The 22,633-nt window shown below is 53.3% G+C and overlaps 1 protein-coding gene across 4 annotated transcripts in view; it reads left to right on the forward strand.

Moving 5' to 3' along the window:
* The first annotated feature begins 2,362 nt into the window (after positions 1-2,362).
* The window catches only part of TNS3 (tensin 3), a 260,333-nt gene continuing 240,062 nt past the window's right edge, over positions 2,363-22,633 (forward strand). The window contains exon 1 of one of the 4 annotated variants that reach the window (XM_044778177.2): positions 2,363-2,505. The gene's annotated coding sequence lies outside the window, so the exon portion shown is untranslated. Of the gene's footprint in view, positions 2,506-2,764; positions 2,921-22,633 lie in introns of those variants that run through there. The other 3 variants (XM_070501724.1, XM_070501703.1, XM_070501804.1) reach the window with 3 other exon arrangements.

Below are 22,633 nucleotides of genomic sequence, written 5' to 3' on the forward strand. Positions count from 1 at the left end.
GTTGTGGCTTGTGAAGTGGGGAGGCCCTGGACCTGGGAAGGCGCCGTGGGGCGTTGGCCGCCCTGCACGAGCCTCTGGGCCGGGTGTGGGCGTCTGTACTCTGGTGAACCAGGGAGCCAGGTAATCAGATTGCACAGGAACACCAGGTCCTTCTCCCTTCTGGAGCCACTTCTGGGAGTGTAAAGACAGACACTGCATGAATGGGCGTCCAAGTCACCATGGTCCCAGAAACAAGGGGTGTATTTGGGGCCCACCAGCCTAGCAAGGGGCAGCAGGGTTAGTGGGACCATCTGCCTTGGGGGTAGGTGCAGTTCGAGGGTAGGGATTCTAGGAGAGGCTGCCTGACAGGGAGAAGAACCCCAGCTTCCTAGCTGTGAAGTCTTGGGCAAACGCATCAGCCTGGCTCCCGCAAGTGGGTTTCCTAACAACTCATGAAGTTCAAGTTACTTAGCCATTCAACCAGCACGGACTGTGACGTGGTGGTAGATTCTGCAAAGCAAGGTGGATAGACACTGTTGTCTCTGGGTCTGAAGGTCCCTGTAGTCTAGTGGAGGAGATGCTAAGCAAAGACATGATTCACTGCGACTGTGCTGGATGGATGGGCACAGCACAGCAGCCTGGAAGAAGGTAAGAGTAACTTGTTGGCCTGACAGTTCTGGTCCTTATCATGTTGTCGCTGACCAGCTGGGTGACCTAGGGCAAGCTCCCTAGGATTTCAGCCAGCTTCCCAGTCAGTGAAAAGAGGATAGGAACAGTATCTGCCTTTCCCAGTAACCCCCGTCTTGTCCTGTTGTCTCTTGGGCTAGAGTCTCCTAGAGGGCAGGAAAAATGTCTGCTCTGTTTCCGAGGCCTGGGGCTCAGTGCTCAGGGAGCTTTTGCCTCGAGGAATAAACGCCCAGCTCAGTCTGGGCACCAGAGTCACATGCCTCTGACTTCTTAAGAAATAACTCTACCCTTTAGAGCATCGCAGGGATTGTTCAGGTCTGTCCCAGAAGGGGTTGCGCGGTAGGAGGAGAGGTTGAGCGGGGCTGGGCCTCCCTTCTCAGGGATGAAACGAGCGGCCTGCTGTGACTCCTCCCTGGACCTCCTAGCTTTGGGTCCAGGCCTGCAGGTTTCTGATGGCTATTTTTAAAGACATCCTCTCAGGGATGGTTTTCTTGTTCTGTCTCTGAGCAGGCGCAGGACAGGGAGAGCCAGACCCTGAGGGCCAGGGCAAGTCTGGGCTTTGCATCCCTGAATCAGGGACGTTCCTGGTAACTGCCCTCCAGGAGGAGCCCAGCCCTCCTCCAGGTGGGATTCCACGACCATTCGGTCCTGGTGGCTGACACCCTCCGTGTCCCTCTTCTGCAGTGCTTTCCTGGAAATGTCTTTCTCGTGTGAGGGGCTTCATGCACTCGCGGGATAAGGTGTCGATGAAGGTGTTCTTTTGCATGGGAGGAACTGCGCTTCTAATTCTGCATGTTTTACAAGTGGATCTTCAAGAACCTGCTGTCCGCCCCCCAGGATTTCACCAATGGGGAAACGGAGGCCGAGAGGCTGCGTGCGTGAGGGGCAGTCCACATCTTGGGGATGCTGGCATCTCTCTGCCTTTCCTCCTCTGAGCTTCCCTCTGCCTGGAACCTTTCTCCTGTCTGCTCCTGGCTGGCCTAAATCCTGCTCATTTCTCCTGGCTCATTTTGAGAGGTCACGTAACTTTTTTCTTTTTAAAGATTGACACCTGAGCTAGCTGTTGCCAATCTTTTTTATTTTCTGCTTTTTCTCCCCAAATCCCCTGAGTTCATGGTTGTATATTTTAGCTGTGAGTCCTTCTAGTTGTGGCACGTGGGACCCCGCCTCAGCATGGCCTGACCAGGGGTGCCATGTCCCAGCCCAGGATCTGAACCCGTGAAACCATGGCACGCCGCAGCAGGGCGCGCGAACTTAACCACTGGGCCACCGGGCCAGCCCCCTCACGTAACTTCTAAAGTCTTCCCTGACCTCCTCCCTCCATTGGTCGGACCTTCCAGGGCCTTCTGAAGCGTCTGGGCTTTCCCTGTCATGGCTGTACTGCTTTATGTGTGCACTACCCGGACTAGACTGTAAGCCACCAGAGGGCAGGGAGATTTCCCTCCTTGAGAACGCAATCATTATAGCGCCAAATGAATGAATGAACCAGTTGTGCAGGAACCAGGACTCGACTCGCCGGCCCGGGACCCAGAAGCTCCGTGAGCACATGGAGCCTGGGCTGCTCCATGGGTCTAATAATTCCCGGTCCCAGCTGGCCGGAGCAGGGAGGTCCCAGGGTCGCGGGCCTGCCTGGAACGCGCCGCATTGTTAGGGCGAGGAGGCCAGGTGACCGGCCGCCCCGGGCGCGGGCGGTAGCGATTGCCCGCGCCGCCTCGAGGGGGCCCTGCGGCGGGCGCGGCCGCAAGCCAGGAGGACGGCCCGCCCGCGCACTGCTCGCGCTGCTCGGCGCCCAGCCTGCTGCGGCCATCGCCCCGCGGGACCGCGCCGCCGCTCGCCCAGGTACTGGAGCGGGGCACGCGCCGCCGCCCTCTTTGTCTGGGGCCCAGCGCCGGCCTCTGCGCCCTGAGCGCGGGCAGGGGGCCCGGGGAGCGCGGGAACAAGAGCTGGGGGCGAGCGGGGACGAGAGCTCGGCCAGGATCTGGGACGCGGGCGCGGGGACGCGGCTGGGGCGCGGAGACGGGGCCGGGGCCGAGGGCGCGGGGACGCAGCTGGGGTGCAGGCCGCCTCGGCCGGGGACCCGCGGTGCCGGGGCTCCCTGGACGGCGGGCGCGGGCCGGAGCGGCACTGTCGCGGGCGCCGGGGAGGACTTCGGTCTCTAGGACAGGTCCTGAGATTCCAGGGCGGAGAGCCGAGCCTGGGGCCGCAATGGGAAAGCTCAGGACACTTCTCCCGCTCTCTGCAAGCAGGCTGTCCGGTGCGTCTCTCTCTTTCCCTTTCCCTGTGGTGGGCGAGAGGCAGGGGGTCCCTTGGCGCTCCCTTTCTTCCTTCCGAAGGAGCGGAACGGGGCGGGGGGCGTCCGGGGCCGGGGCCACCTGTGGCACGTGCCTGCTGGCACGCCGGCGCTGACAGGAGGAGGGAGGGTCGGGGCGCGCCGGGTGCCGGCCGGGGTCTCCGCACGGTGCGGCACCCCGGCCGGATGAGCGAGCTGGGGTCGTTTGCTTGGAGTGATTTGAAAATCTGTGTGTGGCTGGGAAGGGACTCAAGAGCTCTACTCGCACTCTTAAGACAGTGCAGAGGGTGACCTTCACTCTCCAATGTGGTTCAAAAAAAAAAAAATCAATGCGTCCCCGGGGTGTGGGGCCAGCAGAGAGCACTGTTGAGGGTGGTCACTGCCCACTTAGAAGCCCTCGCACACTTTGATTCTCTGGTGTAGTTTTCCCTCTATTTTTCACTCTTTGCAGTGTGAAGGCATGATCTTCGAGGACTCTTAAAATATACTAAAACTATGAATGCAAAAGTTGCCGTGGCATTAATTTGCGTAGCCCTTCAGAACTACCCGTTTTGACATTTTGGTATATTTGGTCTGTGCATATTATTCTTTTCGAAGTGCTGTAGTTCTTTCCCTTTTGAAAGAAACTTGCGTGCCCTTGTAATTCTCCCCTCTGTGTCCTGGTAAGTTATGTTTGCAAATCAATCAACAAGTATTAAGAAAGGCGTTTCTGTGCAGAGGCGGGGAGGGGCGGGGGAGGGGCCAGGGAGTCGCTGCAGCTGGAGGGTGGAGGGGGCGAGGCCAGTCCTAGAGACTCAGGGGAGGGCTGTGCACCGGGAGCTGCCTGCGGGAACTGGCAGGAGGCCAGACTCCTGACCTCAAAGACCAAGTACTAGTAATCACACTTTGTAATATTACAAAGTAATACTGACCTCAGAGACAATGCAATAGCGTGGTTCACAGAGACCGAGCCTGTTCGCGGTGTTTGTGCTAAATGCTTGCACGCATTCGTTTCATTTCCCCAAATAACAACCCTTGGAGGGAGCTGGGAATATTGCACCATTTTACAGATGTGCAAACTGAGGCAAACAAACACTTAGGAGGGTACCTGGCCCAAGTAGATGAAACACGTGCTGGCACAGCCCAGGGTTCCTGCCAGGACGGTGGGGTTCCAGGGCCCTGTTCTTCCCCGACACCGCAGCACGTCTGACTGTGGAGAGGATGCATGTCCTGACAGCACATTTGTCAGCTGAGGTGCCAAAGCTATCAGCAGCTGTGGATGAAATGGATGAGTTATTTCTTCAAGAACCACCAAGAGAGAAACAGTAGTAGCCTTAGGGAACTGGGTGCTCCTGGATGCAAATTGGCTGGCTTTTTACAGTGTAGCTTTGGCACCTAATGGTTTTAAATGGAGCTACTTGCAAATGTGACCCTGGGAGCTAAACGTCACAGGGTCAAAGTAGGTTCCTGGGCTGCAGGAGATAGTGCGGATGGGGATAAAATTGGCCTAGGAAGAAGACAATAAGGTAAGAAAAGTGAGGGAAAAGGCTAGGAGGGGAAGATTTCTGACCTACCTTCTGGCAGTGGCAGCTCGTCCATAAGGCCCATTTTACAGATGAGTAAATCTGTGAAAGTCCAGAATGGCTAAAACTGGATCAGACCCACTGCTCTGGCTCTCTCTGCCGGCCGTGTGCCTTCCCTAGGATCAGTCTGGCATAAACCACCGTGCTTGGCGGGGAGCTTTTTGTTCCCTCCAGCACCCTCCTCCCCTCAACTCTGTGAACAACTTGGGGGGAGAGATGCAGGGCGTTCCCGCAAGAGAACAAGCCAGGTTCTGCGGGCATAAGGGGCTGTTGTGTTCCCCCACCGAGGGCATGGCCCCTCCCTGGGGAGCGAGGCTTCCTTCCAGTGGCTCCCAGCGTGGCTTTCTCGGGAAGAGGCCTCGGTTTTGTGACTGGGTCTGAAAGGTCTGCTCCAGGCGGCAGGAGCTGGGCTGGGTGGGGTCCAGAGGTGCCCTGACCCAGGACCCCAGGCCCTTTTCTGTAGGACTCGGTAAGCACGGGAGTCATTGGTGACCCAGAGCCGGCCCCGTCCACCCAGAGTCCTTTGCAGTCTTCTCTGTTAATCCAGAATAAGGGCTTCTGGTTAGTTGGTTAGTAAAGCAGGCGCTGCTGTTTGTTCCTGGCAGTTAGCAAGGGTGTTCGAAACCATCACCATCTTTGCTGACATTGTCTAGGTTTTCTGTGAGCTGTTGTAGCTGCTGAAATACAATTACTTTTTTAACCCTCGTGGCTGAGCAGAGGGGGATGCGAGGGGGTATGGCGTGGCCTGGTCTTCTCAGGGATGTCCACATGGAACTGGTACTTAAACCCAAACTGTCCCACTGCGAGAAAGTGTTTCCACGCTGCCTCACAGTTTTTAAAACCCAAGACATTAAATATTGGTTCCATCAAAATATTGCTGAACGTGAGTTAACTTCTCTTAGGTTCAGAAAACATTTTGAATCTTCTAGTGTGTTGACTCCTCAGAATGGCCGATGTGCCACTCCACATTGTGAGTAAGCTCAGGGTAGCAACAGTTATGTCTTTAATGTCTGTCCGTTTCCTATAAGAGCAGAAAACCAGAATCTCCAGGTTTCTTGACCTTGTTATTACACTCTGCATATCAGCAATGTGCCTGGTGAACGCCCACTGTTTCGGTGTGGGTCAGCCAGCTGTCTGCCCTGTCCACCAGGTGGGCCCTCCTGTAGGGACATCTTGCTCTCCTTCTCTGTGTGTGCTTGGGGACGTCTGGGTTCACTGTGCGCCTGGCCCTGACACAGCCCTGCCCAGTGTCCCCTACCTGGTGTCGCAGCCCCTACTGGGGGCTGCCTCTGCTTGATAGGAGGGAGGAGGCCAGGGAAGGTGAGGATGGCTGCTGCCTGGGGCCACCATTAGGAGCCATCAGAATGCCCCACTGTGTCCCTGAAGTAATGATGGTCATCACGATGACCCTTAGACATTTAAAAAGAGTTTTGTTAATTTTTTTAAAAAGAAGGCAGTGATCTGGTGTTAATATATTTTGTCCCAAATGGGCAAAATTAATGAAAAATTTATGTTTAAGGAGTCCTTATCAGTGGTCAGGAAAATCCCCTCCAGTCGAGTACTCCCTGATCATGCCGGGGAGGTGTTCCTCAGAGCCACTCCCTCTGGGAGAGAAACCTTTCTCCGTCCGTATCTCCACAGTTTTGCTACTGTGTCCTGGCAGGAGCCCTCTACAAGCATCCGTCCTGCTCACAGCCTAAGACCCTTGCAAGAATAATGCCTTCTTTTGACTGCATGGTGACCTACTTGGACCCAGGGCGCTTGCTACCTGAGGTCTGATAGTTGCCCAACCTTGCAAGACATGGTTTTTGTCTCCATTTTCTGGAATCGGATGCTGAGACTCAGCGAGGTTAAATCACTTCCCTGTGTCATGGGACTGGTGAGCCCAGGGCTGGTTGGAACCCAGGTCTTTCTAGGGGAAAGCCTGTGCCTGGTGCTCGTCTGCAGAAGGCGCATATCCCCTTGGTTACCAGGGACCTGAGCTTGTGAGTGGGTGGCATGGTGTGGTGCTGGGCGCAATCCCGGATTGCAACCCAGGTCCGTCTGCAGTGCTGGGACTTCTTCCCAAGACCAGGGGTCTCCACAGTCCCCCCGCCTCCCTCGCCCCTCCTCGAGGGGGGCCAGCGAAGGCACGGGGGCGCCCTGCCATCCACCGCTGGGTTCTGGCCACAGCTGCTTCCTCAGACAGGGATTGCAGGTTTTTCTTTCCTCCTCTTCCTTCCTCCCTCAGCTCTAATTATGGCACGTGGTGAGCTGCCTGCCTTCCTCTTCCTCTTCTCCTTGGGAGCGATCATAGCACTCAGTACACCCTTTGCAGGCCCGGCTTTGTTTTTAAGATTTGGAAGACATCTGTAGAAATCCTTATTCCAGCTTCCCGAGGGGCTGTTGGTGCCGCTCCTGGCCAGGCTGCGCCCCATCCATCGGGGGACCCTCCATGTGGGCTCAAGGGTCTCACCTCCTTGCATTGTGTCTCTGTGGCAGCAGCAGGGTGTGACCTAGTGCCTCCAGGGTATAGATTTTCTGAAACTGGTCATGAACAACGAAAGCCAGTCCCTGAGGTTTTGAAGACACAGGAACGAAATAGTTGCAGTGGTGAAAGAAGCAAGTGGTCTTGGGAAGTGGCTCAGGCAGCGTCCCTTCTTTCTGCTTCTCTGTTTTTCTTTCTTTTCTTTTCACAGAAGAGGCGGCGGTGCTCCGGGCACTTGGGAAGCTGGTTATTTCACACCGGGGGATTCAGGAATCTGTTCTCTCCCCATTATCCTGGAACACAGCTGTAGTGTGTTGCGTCTCACTCACCGTGCAGCCGGACAGGACACGGGGAGCAGGCCCACATCTGGCCGGCCGAGTCGCCTGGGGCCAGGCTGGGCCATTAGCTGGGGCGTCTGCGTTCTGTACACATTCCTCCTGGAGCTGCGGCGCTGGCTCCAGGAACAAAGGGGCCCCATTGACTTGGTCCTGGCGTTCTTCTCCGCTCGTAATCCATCACCTTTCTCAGAGGTTTCCTGTGTGCTCACCCCCTCACCACTGGTGATTTTGGATGCAGATCAAAGGTACAGTTCAGGCAGCGCGCTAGGAGAAAGAGCTGGGCTCTGGCGGCCACAGACCTGGGGTAAAACACCCTGTGTCACCCTGACTGTCCTCACTGGTCCCCATCTGCAGCCTGGGGACGTGGCTGCCCTCCACAGGACTCACACCAGCGCTCCCTGTGGTGGTGTTTGGTATGACTTCTGTTGGCCAAGTGGCCCTGGGCAGGTGTCCCTCCTCTCTGGTGGGCTACTGCTTACTCTGGTTCTGCTAAATTTCCATAGCCTGAGGCTTCCTGCTGGAGTAGCACTTCCCCATTCTTGGAGGCGCTATCTGATCCCCCACGGGCACAAGCCTGTGCCACAACAGGAGGAGGTGGTGGGGACGTGTGAGTTTGTCCTGGTGATCCGGGACAGGCATGTTTCCAGTTCCTCTCCTCTGGAAAGGTCCGAAGCATCCAGTGGCCGGGGGTAAAGGAGAGGGAGCATGCCTATGCTTGTCACCACTGGGCTGGGCGCCGAGGGAGGCGAGAGGGGCTCTCAGCTGGTTAGAAAGGTGTTTTATCCCCTTCTGGACACAGGATGGGAGGGGGCATTTGTCTTCTATGTTGCTCAGAGCGTAGGAGAAGCTTCCTAAGTAAGGGACATGTCTTGGCTTTTTGACTCTTTCTACAAAATAATTTTCATGTAATATGTCCTTGCTATAGACTTGGAAAAGAGGGGAAAATGCTAAGGAAGTTGGAAATAGTACCACCCCAGAGGCTGTGAATCCGCCTGCTTCATGCCTTGTACTCACTGTGCTTTTTGTTTACCAAGCTGAGATCATACGTATTATTTTGTGTCCTGCATTTTAGATCAGCGTGGCGGTATAAGCATTTCCCCGTTTGAAACTAACTCTGCATGTACACAAGTGGTGACGACAGTACAGGGTCCCTGTATGTGGAAGTGTGGTAAGGTGCGTGATGACCATTTGTCCTCTGGCCACACACAGCCTGTGTGCATCCTTGCACAGAGATTCTTGGGCAAGATCCTGGCTAGTCCTGTTCTTGGAAGGACTTCTAAGGCTGATTGAGGTCAAAGAACAGAAACTTTTCTTGATTGTAGTAACATATACATAACGTAACATTTACTATTTTAATCATTTTTAAGTGTGCAGTTCTGTGACACTAAGTATATTTTTGGGCAACCATCACCACCATCCATTTCCAGAACCGTTTTCATCTTGCAAATATGAAACTGTCCCATTACACATGAACTCCTCATTCTCTCTCCCCCAGCCCCTGGCACCCACCCTCCTACTTTCTGTCTCTATAAACTTGACTCCTCTAGGACCTCATGTAAGTGGAATCATATAGTATCTGTCCTTTTGTGATGGGCTTATTTCACTGAGCATCATGTCCTCAAGTTTTGTTTATGTTGTAGTGTGTTAGAACTTCCTTGTAATATTCCGTTGTATGTATAGACCTCATTTTGTTTATTCATGAGTTGGTGGACACTTAAACGCTGTTTCCCCCTTTGGGTTATTGTGAATAATGCTGCTGTGACATGGGTGCACAAGTGTCATCTGAGTCCCTGCTTTCCATTCTTTGGGGTATACACCCAGAAGTGGACACACACTTTTTGACGTCCCTTGATCTATATGGTCAGGTTGCAGTTGAGAAATGGTGTGCTCTCTGGCTCCTCTCAGAGTTCACTCTTGTCCCTGAACCCCGGGTGGGGCTGGCGCCCACCGGGTATAAACCAGGCCTGCAGGAAAAGGAAGAAGGAGACTTCTTACCGAGCTATTTTGACAGATTGTGTAAACTCAGTGATTAATGGAACGAGAAAGCAGGAAGAATGTCTTTCATTTAAAAAAAAAAAAGCCTTCGGGGTTGCTTGGTTTTATTTTCAATTAAAAGGGTCTGATTTTGTTTCTGGAGAATGGTTTTAATTTGGATAAATGGTTCCATCTGGGAGCCGCATGCCAGCGCCTGTGATCTGTGAGTGCAATTACTCAGGGTTTCCTCGGCTCCTTTTCTGAGGGAACAGCATGGAGCTGGCCCTGCTTTGGTTTGGCCTTGGTGACATGGCCGTGAAGGCGCTGTGCCTCGGAGGGAGGCAGCCTTTCTGTCGGTACTTGGAGACTGCGGGACCCGGGCGGCCCAGAGAGCGCAGGCCTGAGGCCCAGCGTGGTGGATGCTGGTTAATTTTTACCCTCTAAGAATGTGCTCACAATCTCAAGTCAGGAATGCCAACCGGCAGGCCACCCCCTTGCCCCGCCCTGGAACACGTTGCGCCAGAATCACTGGCATCTTTTCCAATGTGGGCATTTGCAGGGTCGGTCAGGTGTGGAGGCGGTGGCGGGGGAGACACCCTTACGTTGTCCTCTATTCTTCCAGGCTCCCTGGGCCAGGCAGGCTTCAGGTCCAGGCATGGGCTCTCTGTGGGGTGGTCAGGTGGGGCTTCTTTCAAAGGGGATGTTGGGCTCAAGGAGGTGAGGGAGGAAATCCTGGGGGCTCTCTGGGAAGGAGCCATATCGGGGAGGAACAGTGAGGATGGAGGCCCTGGCAGGAACTGCCTAGTGTGTTCCTGGAGCAGTGAAGGGATTGAGGAAGGCAAAGGGAATAAGACACGAGATGGGGCGTTCCATTCTTTAAAGTAGGAAAACTGGCGCCCAGAGTGAGAGGCACACCTAGCCTGGGAGGCAGGGCCTCGTCTTGCAGGCGAAGCGAGTGTGCCCCTAGCTCTTGGAGCAGCAAGTGGCCGGGCCCACCAGGCTGCGGGACGCCCACACCCACCCTGGGTCCGGCGGTGTCCTGCTGGCTTGTGGAGAGGCTGGGTGTGGGCACACAGCCTCTGACAAAGGGTGGTTCTTAGCATAAGGAATAGTGAAGTCTGGGTCGGGGGCTGGTGAGGAGCGGAGAGGAGTGAGGACCGACCCTGTGCTGGGTGGGCCAGCCCAGGGGGGCTGCCCTGTTGGAGGGGTTGGGCGGGGCCTCATCCTTCGGAGGCCCAGCCTGCCCTGGGATCTCATGGAGAGATGTTGATAGCGCCTAAGCTCCGTGTACCAAAAGGCAGAGCAGGATGTGCACCCCCATTTCTGGAGCAGCCTTTGCAGCTCCCCCTGGGCCTCTCACACACCTTTCTGCTGCCTACCTGCAAGGCTGAGATTTTCAGCAGGCTACACTGATGAAAAGTTTGGGTGAGATGATAATTGGCAACCACAGAGTGGATCTCTTTACCCCTCCCATGCTCATTGAAATGGGAATAATCCAGAGTGGAGGTCATCTTTAAGAGCATCGTGTACTTTTACAGCATTTTGTTTATTGCTAGAGACACCATCGCAACCTGGATGATGTTCGTACACGTACAAAAGGTGCCCCTTCTCACACTAACACACACATGGGCAGCTTCTGTTCCCGGCTAGGTTTTCACAACGGCTCAGTGTAAGGAGCACAGGGGATGGTGTACTTTTCACTCTGAGCATTTTCCCAAACCTGTATCATATCTGAAGCATTTCCCATGTCTCCACACTGACTTCACAGTTGTCACCGTGGTGCCTTCTTTCAACTCTGGAGGACGAGGCCAGACTCTGCATGAGCGCTCACCACCGGGCTGGCTCTTCGTGAGGAAGTGGTCAGAGCTGCTGCTTTCAGACAGTAACAGCTCCTCTTCAGCCCCGGCTTGTTGGGTGTCTTCCGGCCGCTTTGATTTTGTGCCTAGCCCCTGGGGAGGTCTGTGCAGCCTCCCTATGGCAGTGATCCGGCCCCTCTGCGCCGGCTGGCTGTCCTGTGCGGAGGGACTGAGTTTCCTCCCCTGCTCCAGAACCTGCGGGCCGTGGCGGGCGGGAGGCCCGTGTGGCTCTTGCCGAGTTAGGTCTTCGCAAGCTGGTTTAGCTCTGCTGTCTGCAGCGGCTCCCCAGGACACGAGCGACAGGGGCTGGCACAGCAACGGTGTCTAGCCATGTGCTGGTGAGGCGACGTGCCCTGGAGCCGTGATGCCGACCTTTGCTCTGTGAGTCTTTGTGACCAAGACTGCTGGCTGGTGTCCACCTAGGACCTGTGGGAGCTGAACTCAGCTCTCCAGCCAGTAATGTTCTAGTGGGTCCAGATAGGCTCAGCTTTCAGTTTTCATGGCCACGTGGGTTGGGCGGAGGGCTGGACCAGCAAGGACTTGGCCGACCGTGATCTCTCGCCTGCTGTCCCTTGACCCTTGGGTCTACTGTCTTCCTCCCACATGTCTGCACTGGTTATTTCTGCAGCGTTCCACCTGTCATCAGACCTGGGTGCTTTGAGGACTAACATCAGTCCCGTGGTGCCAGCTGGTGTTGAGCAAAGAGGAGGCCTCGGCCGGGTGCTGCTGGGGACGGTGTGGTCCTGCCTGTTTGCTCTGGGGGTGGGGTGGGAAGGGAGCGGGCTCTGCAGTAACCGATGTGGTGCTGGTTGCTGCCTCGGCCACCGCTTCTCCACGTGACCCTGGGACAGTCACCGAGCTTCTCTGAAGGGCTGCTGCACACTGGGGTTGGTATTAAGGACCTCCCTGGGTTGCTGGTGGTACAGGGTGACATCCTGTACTGGAGGTCTTGAGTATACTCTGGGTGCCATTGTTGTTCCTTTCCTTTTGTCATTACTTTTTCACCTTTTCAAACAGCTGAATCCGAAAAAGCATTTTCCTCCATGCCAGCCCCCCTCCCTGAGACAGACCTCCTGGGAAGGAGGTGGGCTGTGGGGCCCCTAGAGCTCTCGAGGGTCGGGTGGGGCCCTTCCTGACGCCCAGTGAGCATGTCCTTTGTCTTCTGACGTATTCTGGGATCCTGTTGGGTACATTTTGTTCGTATCTCTCTCCTCACTAAAATCTGAGCTCTTCCAAGGACAAGACCCTGTCTTCCTGTATTTTTGTGTGATAAGAGCTTTGCAAGCAGCTTAGAGTTGGCTGCGTGACCTCGGGCAAGGCGTTACATCACGGAGCCTCATTCTGTCCTTGGGAAGCCGCGCTGCCTCCCTAATCTGAAGCGCATCCGGTGTGCTTCACAATGGGAGGAGACAACTCCACACCCAGATGGAAACATTCTAGAAGCTGCTTCTTTACTTGAAGAGGGAGGTGCTTGCACATTTTCCCAGGGTTGCATTAATTTTTACAGAATTTTTCAGAAAGATCCACCGTTTTCTTCTTTCTTGGAGTTTTGCTTTGCATTCTACTCCATTAGCTTTCAGAGGAGCCAATTGACAGTTATCTCACTGACTTGAGAACTAGTGCTCTGTTATTTTCTTGGAAAATAGCCACATTCCAAGTTGTCATATTATAGAAAGTTGATGGTAATTGCCCGCCAGGAGTCCACGAGGGCTCTCTGACAAGGGCTGCAGATACAAAGCTGTCACTTTACTGTTCTTGTAGCACAAAAGAATATTCTTTTTGCACAGAGTGTGTTGCAGAGTTTCCTTGAAATCCACCCTGTAATATGGCAAGAATTATTTCCTTTGTCTTCTGCTCAAAATGGATTCCAGTCTTGATACAGACCCACTATTGATGTGTGATCTCTTGTCTAATGTTTAAGTGAGAGTGTTGTTCTTATAAAAATGTTGGGCATCCAGCAGACTCCTGTTGAGAAACGAGTCGCCTCTCCCACTTATCTGCTTTCTGCTGAGGCTGCTCAGATCATGTTCACAAATTCTTTCTTTGGGACTGAATGCATTTAAAAAACTGGCCAAATGGTGGAGAGATGCTTTGATCAGCTGTATGGTACTCTTGGCGCCTGGAAGCACACAGCTCTCCATTCACATGAGGAATGGGTGAGGTGACACCAAGAGGGTGGCTTTGTTCTCCAGCCACAGTCAGGGCACAAGTTCTCTCTCCCTCTGTCCTTCCCCACAGAGGCAGCAGCCCACTCGGAGCCATGGTGTGACCAGTTGGCATCTGGCCTTGGCACTGGGTGAAACCCATGGCCCGGTGGCACACAACCCCCATCACCTACCTCGGTTTCCATTCTGTTCCAGCTGATGAATGAGATGTGGCGCAGCGTCAGTTCATAGACCTCAGGCTTGCTGCGAATAAAAGCTGCGGCCCTGCGGGTGGCAGAGGCGGCGAAGGACAGGGACTGACATTAATTATTGAGCGTTTGTGAGGCCTGTCAGGGAGTGGCTCGTTTGTTCATTGGCTCACTCTTTGCCTCCAGGCAGCGGGCATGTACTGAGTGCCAACTGTGTCCCAGGTGTGGTGCACCCTCCCCAGCTCTGGAGAGAGCGGGACTCGGGGGGCTCTGCGGCTTGCCCGCTGTCTCGGCTGGCACAGCGTGTTTCTTTAGAGCCCCTGGCGCTGCCAGCTGCCGCCCCTGCTTCTCGCAGTCCCGCCAGGAGCCTTGAGCTGCCCTGCGGTCTCCCTGCCCCTGTGAGCCCGTGTGGCCTCCCAGGCCCTTTGGGGTGCCAGGCGTTGCAGAGGCCCGTGGGTGCGGACAGCCGAGGGGAGCAGGGGTCCGGAGAACCGGCCAGTGGCCCCGAACTTCTTTTACTGTTTTAGGCAGCAGCTGGCAGAGGCTGTCGTCTTAGGTCAGCACGAGACCTTACAGAGCAGAGTCGCCTGGCCCAGCGGCCAGAGGGAGCCAGTCCTCTTCTCGGTGCGCCCACGGTGTGGAAAGGCGAGACCAGCCTTAGAGAGAGTTGGCTGCCTGCTCATTCCGATGGTGACCTCCAGTGTCATCAGGACTTGAGGCTGGCATGGGGCTCTAAACAGATGCAGAGTGACTCCTTTGGCCTCTGCCCTGGTCCCACCTTGCTCTGGCCCCAAATCTGCATTACTTCACTGTGAAGGGAGGTGGCTAGTGGTAGATGGACCAGGTAGAGATTCAGGCTGCCTGCCCAGTTTCACTCTGAGTCTCTCATGTCACTAGTTGTACAAGTCACCTGCCTTTCTGATGTCGGTTATAGGGGCCGAGAGTGCCCTGAGTAGTATAGCCAGGGTGATGAGACTGGGGTCAGGGTTGGGGGGTCCTGAGGACCGTGGGGTTGGTGGGGGTCCTGAGGATCGTGGGGTTGGGGACAGAGGTGGGTCCTAAGGACCATGGGGCTGAGGGTAGGAGTGGGTCTTGAGGATCATGAGGTCGGGGCGGGGGAGGTCCTGAGTACCATGGGGTCCGGGGTGGGGGTTCTGAGGACCATGGGGTTGGCTGAAGGGGGTCTCTCCGTCATAGCTCTCATCACATTTATCTTTAGTTACTTCCTACTACCTGGTGGTGAACTCTCCCTGCATCATTTTGGGATTGAAGCCACGTCTGTTAGAAGTTCACTCTCCCGGGGCTGAGGGCTCCCCTTGGCTTGCATGTGCAAGGCTTTTTTTGCTATCATTCACAAAAGACCCAGGAACTTAGCATTGGCTGCACCTGTGCAGTGGTGTAAAATGAAAAGGAGACTGCAAATGAAGTAGAGACAAGCTCAGTGGGTCGTTGTTGAACTTAAAAGACTTTTTCACCCCACTTAAAGAAAATGTTCAACTTTTCAGGAAATTTGAAAAAATAGTATAATGAACACTTGTATACCCTCCACCTAGATTTACTGTATTTGTTTTCAGGGTTTTTTTTGCCATTTTGTCACATTTGTTTTATCTCTCTTTATTTATGTAATTTGAAAAGTTGTACACATCGTGAGCTTCACCCATACATACTCTAGCCAGCATTTCCTGAGAACAAGGACATTTTCCCACATCCCTCAAGACCATGATTACACTAAGAAAGTTAATATTGGTTTTGCGACATCAGCTGATGTCCTACCTTTACTGCACTGTTTCTCAATTGGCCCCCAAGTGGTTTCTCGCTGTGACTCAATCTGCCCAGAATCCCATCGTAGTTTGCATGTTGAAATGGGTGACGACGTCCATCTGGGCTCAGCGAACAGGCCCCCTGCTTTCTTTGTTTTAATATCACTGTTATTTTTCCACGACATTTTTATTTCGGAAGACTTTTTTAAAATTACATTTTTATTTTGAGAATTTTCAGGCAGTTGTAAGAAATAAGACAAAGAGAAACTGTGTACTCTTGACCCTGTCTCCCCCTGTGGAAACATTTTGAAAAACTATAGGACAGTATCACAGCCAGGATGCTGACATCGACATAGTCAAGATGCAGAACAGTCCATCCCTAAGGATCTCTCACGTGTTGCTTTACAGCCACCCCCACTTCCCTCCCATCTCCACCCCTCCGTCACCTCAGCAACCACTAATCTGTTCTCCATTTCTATAAATTTTTCATTTCAAGAATGTCCTATAAATGGAATCATGCAGTGGGTAGACTTTTGGGATTGGCTTCTTTCACTCAGCATAGTCCTTTGCAGATCCATCCAGGTTTTGCTATGTCACTGTTCCATTCCATTTCATTGCTGAGTACTGGTTTGTGGTATGGACAGACCACCATTAGTTTAACTGTTCAGTCTTGAAGGACGTCTTCACTGAGTCTCCAATCCATGAACATGGTATGTCACTCCAGTTTTTTAGATCTTCTTTGATTTTTTTTTTTTTGGCGAGGAAGATTTGCCCTGAGCTAAACATCTTTGCCAGTCTTCCTCTAGTTTGTACATGGGATGCCTTCACAGCATGGCTGATGAGTGGTGTAGGTCCACTCCCAGGATCTGAACCTGCAAACCTGGGGTGCTGAAGCGGAGCACGTGGAACTTTACTCAGCTACAGGGCCAGCCCCTTCTTTGATTTTTTTCATTAATCTTGGGTAGATTTCAATATATAAGTCCTGTATATATTTTGTTAGATTTACACCCAAGTATTTCACTTTTTTGGAGCAATTGTAAATGGTATTGTATTTTTAATTCTAGTATCTATGTGCTCATTGCTAGCATGTAGAAATGCACTTGACTTTTATGTGTTTATGTTATATCCTGTGATCTTGATAAATTCACTTATTAGTTCCAGGAGTTTTATTTTGTAGATTTCATGGAATTGTCTATGTTGACAATCACGGCATCTGAAAATAGGGACAGTTTTTAAAATTTTTTCCTTGAGGAAGATCAGCGCTGAGCTAACGTCTGCTGCTAATCCTCTTTTTTTTTCTGCTGAGGAAGACTGGCCCTGAGCTAACATCCATGTCTATCTTCCTCTGCTTTATATGTGGGACGCCTACCACAGCATGGCTTGCCAAGCAGTGCCGTGTCTGCACCTGGGATCTGAACTGGCAAACCCCAGGCTGCTGAAGCGGAACGTGAGAATTTAACCACTGTGTCATTGGGCCGGCCCCCAAGGGACAGTTTTATTTAGTCCTTTGCATAGACTTTTTGAAGACCCCAGGGCAGTTTTCTCACAGGATATAGCACAATCTGGATTTGTCTGGTTCTTTCCTCGTTATCAGATGCAGGATCACACAGGTGTGAGGTGGGGTACCTCCCCTTGCCTCCCGTCAACAGGTTGGAGTGTCTGTTGTCCCACTTGTGGCCGCCAAGCATGATTCCCCTGATGCAGGCTCCCAGCCGTCGTCAGTGTCACGTGCACCTTGCCCTCTGTCCCTTTGAGACTGTGAGCCTCCTGCTTCTCAGTTGCCTGTCACTCAATGGTTTAGCATCCAAGTGTGATCCTGGCCTGAATCAGTTATACTAGGGTTGTGAAATGGTGGACCTTAACTGTTTTTACGCACTTTAGAAGCACTCATTATTTTGCGAATAGTCAGATTGTTAATAACCAATCCCTCTTACCTGGGTAAAGTAAGAATTTTATTTATTGTTTTAATTCTTTAAATGGTCTGTAAATTTGGCAAAACAAAAATGCTGTTCCATTTGTCCTCCTCAAACGTCACTTCGTGGTGGCACTCTGGGTGCTGTCCGGGAGGTCCTGTGCAACCTTGTTGGCAACGGGACTGAAGCTGTCACTGCAGCCACATGGCAGATCCAATGCAGGGTTTGCCTGCCCAGGTCAGCAAGCCGTTCAGGTGGCTCTGCTGAAAGCCCGTCTTTGTGACATTTGTCTAAGTCAGGGCTTCTCAAAGTGAGGTCCTGGGACCAGCATCAGCATCACCGGAGGCCTGTTAGAAATGCCAGTTCTGGGCTCCACTCCGGCGGAGCGTTGCTGCCTCAAACCTCTGGACTGGGGATGGCAGTTGGAGGTGAAGTCGGATGCTGCTCAGGTCTGAGAACCCCTAGTTGTTTATCTGTTTTCCAGGATGTCTAGCTCTGGAACCCCGGTGAAGGTGTGCAGTTCAGTGTCTTTAAGACCCATTGTGGGTTTGCAACCATCCACACTTGTCATCGTGTCAGACTGTGGTGGGGAGCCGTTGCTAAGCCTCCCCAGGGCCTGTGTCCGGAAAGAGATGCATTTACCGTTCTTGTACTTAGGAGAGCTCCTTTGAGCAACCTGGATCCCAATTCGTGTTCCTGCCCAAGACGAGGATGCCCGGCAGAGTGTGGGCTTGGAGAGTGAGGTAGCAGGGACAAGTGTGAAGTCGTGCGTGTTTTCAGCCTCTGCTCCTATTTAGCTTTGACTGGCTTCCTGCCGTAAGGGGTGATAATCAGCATTTCTGGAGGTCGGTGCCTCGGTAGCCAGCTCTGCTATTGGGGATTAGCTTTTATTTTTCACTAAACAGATGGAGACTGAGCTTCTTCTATGTGCAACGCTGCGTGCTTCTCATACAAAGAGAATCGAGGTCTTCGAGCTCGGGAGCTGTGGCTGGCCCTGTGCTCCTTTGAGCTTGCTGTAGGAAGGGGGTATGTCCATAGCACAAAAAGAGGGTGCTGTGGGAACTGAGAGGTGACTAGGAGGGAGGCAGCAAAGAGCCTAGGGGTGAAAAGTGGGTGTATTAGTCAGGGTTCTCTGGAGAAACAGAACCAGTTGGAGACATATCCATATGAATTTGTGGGGCTGGCAAGTTGGAAGTTTGCAGGGCAGACTGGAAATTATAGAAGGTCTTGATATTATAGTCTTGAGTCTGAAGCAGAATTCCTCCTCCATCTCTTCCCTCTAGTCTTTTATCTTCAGGCTTTCAAGTGATTGGATGAGGCCCACCCATTTTGTGGAGGACAGTCTGCTTTACTTGATGTCTACTGATTTAAATGTGAATCATATCTAAAAAGTACTTTTACAGCCACGTCTAGACTGACATCTGGTGCTATAGCTTAGCCATGAGGACACATAAAATTAACCATTACACATGGGAATCTGGACTAGATATAGTCAGATTCAAATAGCGGCATTGCCTCATATTATCTTTGGAACCCTGGACAATGTGAGCCTCAGTGATGTTAAGGGCTCCTTAGAGCCAATGGATGTTTATTGATTTATGTAACTAGAACAATCAGAGGTAATGTGGACATCAGGCTTGGTTTGATTAAGCAGTTCAACCATGTGACTGCCCATAAACCTCTCTCTTCTCTGCCTTTTTAGTTATCACCTCCTTTCCCAGGTGGACCTCCTTATGACTACAAGACAGCTGCCAATTGCTCATTGCTTACTTCCAGAGAAAGGGTGTCTCTCTATAGTCATTCAACAAATGTCTCAGACCAATCTGGTGGCCATAGAAGGCTTGCACTGACTGGCTTAGCCTTAGTTGTAGGTTTTTCCTGGAGTCAGTGATTGGTGGAAGAGGGGGAAGTTTATGCTGGTTGATGAAGGTGTGTCAGGAAAACAATGTCCCCATTGCTCGGTGGCCTCACCCTAAGGCCGTGAGGAGATGCCTGGCATGTGGCTAGTGCTGAACAAGGAGGGCTGTTATTATATTTTCCCCTCCCTGGAGAAGCAGAGCAGGGCTTCTGTAAGTGGGCTTTGAGGGGACCCTGATGAGGAGGAAGGGTTTCCTCAGGAAAGGGTCCATGTCCTCTAGAGAAAGGGGACTTGCTGGCAGCAGGGCAGAGCTCTCCGTCTTGCCTGAGTCCTGCTCTGTCGCTTACTGGCTTGTGACCCTCACTTTCCTGTTTGTCTTGAATAACAGGTGATAAGTCCTCCCTAAAGGGGCGTGTCCCCGAAGGAGAGTCGAGTGAGATGCTAGTGGAAGTGAGTTTCCATCCCTTTGCTTACAGAATGCCTCTCAGCATAGGAGCCAGTTTTGCGTATTTCGTCTCACTCTGTCCAGTTGGCATGACTATTGGTTTTAGAACCATGGTCGTTGGCTTAGAGTTCCTGAGCTCTTGAAGGGTGAGTCCTAGGCAAGAGGGGGTTCCGGGTTTCCAGCTGGTCCCCGTGCTGCTCCTGCATGCTTGATCTGGACTCTGTAGCCCCGAGGTGACCCCCGTGCACTGGGCAGAGGGCCTGGCCTTGGTATTGTCGGCTGTCACTGACTCAGCTGCCAGATGGGGGTGTGAGCAGTAATAGGCTTGGCCATCATGGGCACCCGGAACTGGAGTCCTGGGTGCACGTCTTGACTCCACCGCCCCACTGGTGGCTTGGCGTGAGGCTGGCCGCTGAGTAGAGCTGTCTCCTGGCGCTGTTAGAGTTGGCCAGTCCTGACATCTACTTCCCTGTGTGAAGTATCGATCAAGTGACAGGCCTTCAACTTATCAATGCTATTCTTCCTCGTCTTGAGGCAAATTTAAAAGAAAAGTCTCCTTCCCTGCACATAGGCTTCCGCACACACACCTGCCTCCGGCTCTGTGGGTCAGGAAGTTTTACCAAATGACCCCCTTCAGTAGAAGTCCCATCGCTGGGATGAAGGTGTGGTTATTTGTCCTGTGCTCCATGGACCAAATAATTTTAGTTCCATTTCTCAGACTCTACTTAAAATAATTATAAATGATGCTGATAAAGATATCCTTTGCAGAACCCCACTGAGGAAAAGTGAGCTGGCCTTTCCATTTCTAGAGTGCTCACTGGGCTCGAGACACTGGCTGGGGCCTGCATGTGCGCCGTCCTGTCGGATGTGAGGGCATTCAGAGAATGTTCGCATTGCTGCTAAAATGGAGACACATCCACGGATCACACTGTTGCAACTGGGCCTTGGTTCCCTGTCAGCCTTGAACTGTCACCAGCGATGACGTCTGCAGGCCACTCACGGTTTGGCATTGGTGACTGTGCCAGTTATCTGTTGTGATGCAAACCACCCCAAACTTAGTGGTTTAAAGCAGTAGGATTTCTTTCCTGCAGTGCGGGGTGGGGGGGGCGGGGGGGGGGTGGGCTGGCTGCTGACGGGGTGGGTGGGCGCCCCGCCTGCTGCATCGTGTGGATTTTTCTGATTGCCCCAAAATGACTTTGGGAGCTGGTGTGTTAGGATCCTAAAAGGGCACACGCAGCACTGGCCTCTCTCTCAAGTCCTTTTTCCTCCATCCACTCCGTAGCTCTCTCCTCTCTTGTGGAGGACGCTGGGCAGACGGCCTGGCGTGGCGGAGGGGGCAGAGAGAGACTGAGTGGGGAGTGGCCTTCACAGCCCATGTGATGTGGTACTGGGGCGGGTCAGGGGTCATGCCCTTGACCTTGATGGAGGCCTCAGGGCCAGGAGAGCTGGAATGCTGTCCTCTCTTGCTGGGCCATGGTGGTCATGCTGGCAGATCAGCTTCCTGTGCCACCTCCTGGCCAGTAGGACACTTGTGTATCTCCCCCGTCCTTGCTTCTGGGTCTGCGTTCTTGGTGTGTGGCCCTGGGGTCTGAGCAGCCAAGTTCCCCCTGTCCCCAGAAAGTCCTTGGAGCTCATCAGTGGAACGTTGTCATACTGCTTCTGCTGTCCCTGGGCGACGTCAGCCCCATTATTAAAAATCTGAGCCTGTGTCCCCAGTGTGTGCATATTTAAGGATGCGCTGGAGGGGGACTTGAAGAGTGGAGTAAGCAGTCCCTGTGAAAGGAAGTGTGCGTTTACTTCTGCCTCCCAGTGCTGTCCCTCGGGCTCCCACCGGGAGGGGCTCTGGGAGGAGTCTGGCTGGTTCTCCTGCACCCTGGTCCTTGCACAGGCTCCCAGAGGTGGTGCAAAGCCCCCTCCTGCCCCCTGTTCTTGGACATAAACTCCGACCCTGTAAAGAGGCTTGGTCTGGTGCCAGAGCTGGGTTTTCCCGCTGGGCGTGCACAGGGGATCGCCCCTTAGGGGATGTCCTGTAGGGGACGCCCGAGTGGGCACTGAGGGATGGAGGCCAGGACCGTGAGCGAGGCCGGCACCTCTGCACAGCCCACCTGCCTGTCCTTCCCTGTGCACAGGAAGCCTGCTGAGTGGGGTTGGGGTGATTCTGTCCCGGGTTTTCCAGTGAGGAAATTTGCTGGCAGTTGAAGGCAGAGGTGGGCGTCAACCCTGAGTCCCTAGAATGAAAACCTGCCTCTCTGTCCTGCCCCCGCACCCCACGGGGCTGCAGGGGAGGGGCGCCTGGGAGGGCTCTCTGAAGTCCGGGCTGATGGGCGCTTCTGGGGAAGGTGGGGCACCCAGAGTCTGGGAGCCAGCACCTGGGGTGAGGGTGTGGGACCCTTTGCGGAGCAGCAAGTCAGGCTGAAAGGAGGGCGCAGTGGGAGCTTTGCTTTTTGCCGTTGGCTAAGAAAAGAAAAGAAAAACAGCGTGAGCAGAGGAAGCCTTCCTGGCGGGGATTACCTGGAGGTGGCCAGCCTCTTTGATCCTGGGTGACTGGGCTTGCCGCAGCTTGCTCCCATCACGGCAGCAAATCCCCTTGCCCTTTTATGTCGGGAGCCCACACAGGGCTCTGAAGTTGAAGCTCTTCTTCAGTCTTGCCTGCAGGAAGCATTGCCCTGTCTGCAGGGGAGGACAGCTGAGGGTCTGGCCTGGCCCAGCCCCAGTTGCTGAGGTCTCATCGATGGGGTGGGAGTGTCCAGAGGCTCTGAATTGATGGACCTACAGACAGACAGACAGGGGAGATGTCCTGTGGGCCTGTTCACTGCCTTCCTCCTACCTGACCTCGTGACAAAAGGGCATCCTTCCAGACTGTAGACTTTCTCTGGAAAATTCCATGATACATGCCTTTAAGAGTGGATATGATCCTTTCCTGCATACTTTATGGCATTTTGGGTGGAATAATTCTTTCTTGGAGGGTTTTCCCAGGAATTGGGTAGCATCCTTATGTCGTCCCGCTAGAAGCTAGTGGCCACCCCAGTTGTGGCTGTGATGATAAGAGAGATGCCTTTTACGAATTTCCACATGCCCCAGACACCTGCGGTTATCAGTGGGCAGAGAAAGCAGTCAGCACCTGAAAAAATGAACACGGATGAAGAAATAC

This window comes from Equus asinus, chromosome 1 (assembly GCF_041296235.1).
Source record: "Equus asinus isolate D_3611 breed Donkey chromosome 1, EquAss-T2T_v2, whole genome shotgun sequence".
NCBI classification, from domain to species: Eukaryota; Metazoa; Chordata; class Mammalia; order Perissodactyla; family Equidae; genus Equus; species Equus asinus.